The sequence below is a fragment of the Penaeus vannamei genome, chromosome 29 (assembly GCF_042767895.1).
Source record: "Penaeus vannamei isolate JL-2024 chromosome 29, ASM4276789v1, whole genome shotgun sequence".
NCBI classification, from domain to species: domain Eukaryota; kingdom Metazoa; phylum Arthropoda; class Malacostraca; order Decapoda; family Penaeidae; genus Penaeus; species Penaeus vannamei.
Window position 1 is genome coordinate 12,722,251 of NC_091577.1, and position 2,500 is coordinate 12,724,750.

A 2,500-nucleotide genomic window follows, 5' to 3' on the forward strand; every position below is an offset into this window, starting at 1 on the left:
ATCCTCAATAAAAGTATCGTGCTATCAGTATCTATTCATATATATGAATCTCTTTCTCTTTCTTTCTCTCTCTCTCTCTCTCTCTCTCTCTCTCTCTCTCTCTCTATATATATATATATATATATATATATATATATATATATATATATATATATATATATATATATATATATATATCTGTGTGTGTGTGTGTGTGTGTGTGTGTGTGTGTGTGTGTGTGTGTGTGTGTGTGTGTGTGTGTGTGTGTGTGTGTGTGTGTGTGTGTGTGTGTGTGTATGTGTGTGTGTGTGTGTGTGTGTTACTATGGAAGCAATTAAAGCTGTGCAATTAAAGCTGTGAAAGAGTGCAGAAGACACTGTCATGATGGAGATGCCACAGCTCTGCAATTCGGCAAGGAAAAGCTGTGAGAAAAGACAACTTAGAATCTGCGAGGAATGTTAGGCTCCACGATAAAAAAGAGACAGGGTGTGTATTCGGCTTGAACGTGTGACTAAAAGGGACAAAGAACCGCCATCGTAACGAGTCAGATGGATAAAGCCGGCTTGTACTGGAAGTCGACCAAGGGATAGATCAAATGATACGAGCGAAAAGGGTCAGTAAGAAACTAGAAATGGAGGGGGAGCATGATGACCTTTTTTGTGGTGACAAGGCTGATAGAAAAAGTAGCCCTAAGTCCAAAGTGATGTTTTGTTGTTGTTGTTGTTGTTGTTTTTTGTGGACTTTAGGATGCTATAAGAGAAATGGAAAGTCTATACTAAGATTTTTTTTCTTATTTTCTGGTAAAGTGAAACGAACTTTCGGAAGAAAAAATATTAGAAATGATATGAAAAATAGGTCAATAAACTTAATAAGAAACACTAAAAGTAATTAAACTTAGATCATGGAAGAACAGGGAGAAACAGTTTAAGAGTTTTAAGTATATGCCTACAAGTAGTAACAAAATAAAAGAATAACAACAGAAACAGCTATTTTTTAAAGATGAAAAGGAAATATCCTTGCAAACAAGAAGGAGGATTTAAGGACCAAAAAGAAATACAAGAAATATTCATATGTATTATTCTACTGTGTGGATACGAGATACGGACAGTAAGAAAGGAATATGAGGAAGACTAAGAACCTCCGAAAAATGGTTCAGAAGTAGGAAAATAAGGCTACCATGGATAATAAAAATGAATAGATGATCTTTAAGAAGAGTCTACGTGAATAGGAGGGTAATGGGAACAGTTAAAGACCAATTCTATTTTTATTTCTTCTATCTATTAAGAAAGCGAAAGAGACTGCAAGTGACTGCTTATATGGAATGAACAAAAGGCAGACAAACAAGGGGAAGACACACTCTAAGGTCCATGGATTGCATCACGGAAGACCCAGAAGGAACGCCATCCACCTCTAATCTTTCGCGAGATGAAAATAAACTTGAGACATTGACAATGACTGACCGAAAGCAGCAGCGTCTCTAAAGTACATAATCTTATTTCATATTGTTATCTCCACCAACCTATTAACGACTAATCAACCTCGCCAGTTAGCAATACGATATTAATAATGATATCATGTGATGTCCCTAATAATATCAGATTCTCACCAGCGTATCAGCCATTAATTGGTTATTATCACCAACCTGACAGTTACGAAATAACCGATTACCAACTGCCAGCTGTCAAATATCAATTAATTATCCCCACTGAACTTGCAAACTGTTAACTGGTAATTAGTGCAACCCTTCTAATTATCAGCTAATCTTCACCCCAATCCGGCCAACCTGTCATTAGTCATCACTCACCTGTCAAGTGCTTCTCCACCTAAAAGAAAGATGGTAAGAAATGTTGAGATTGATAAATAAACTAGATAAAAAATGTAAAGAAAATGAAATAGTAAGAGATTAGAAAGGAAATGGGACGGATAAAGCGACAAGCACTTTGGAAAGGATAAAGAAAGATTCTTTTCATTGACAAAATAAATTAGATCATATTCCTCTCACTCTCTTTTTTTTTTTTTTTTTGTCTTTCTTTCTTTTTCTTTTTCTTTTTCTTTTTTCTTTCTTTCTTTCTTTTTCTCTTTTTCTTTCTTTCTTTCTTTTTTTTCTTTTTTTCTTTCTTTCTTTCTTTTCTTTCTTTTTTCTTTCTTTCTTTCTTTCTTTTTTTTTTTTTTTTCTTTCTCTCTTTTCTTTTCTTCTTTCTTAATTTTTCTTTTTCTTCTTTTCTTTCTTTGTTTCTTTCTTTTTTTTTTCTTTCATTTTTTCTCTCTCTTTCTTTCTTTCTTTTTCTTTTTCTTCTTTCTTTTTTGTTCTTTCTTTTTCTCTCTCTTTCTTTAAGTCCCTCCCCTTGTTTTCTGATGGACAGAGTACCCGGACTTCTTTCCTTTTTTTACGTCCCCTTCTTTCTCTTTTTTTCTCTTTTTATCTACTTTTATTTCCGGGGAGAAAAGATGATGCGTTTTTTATGTAAAAACCTTTGAATGGCATAAGGAGGAAAATGGACGATGTTTTGAGGGGGAAAAA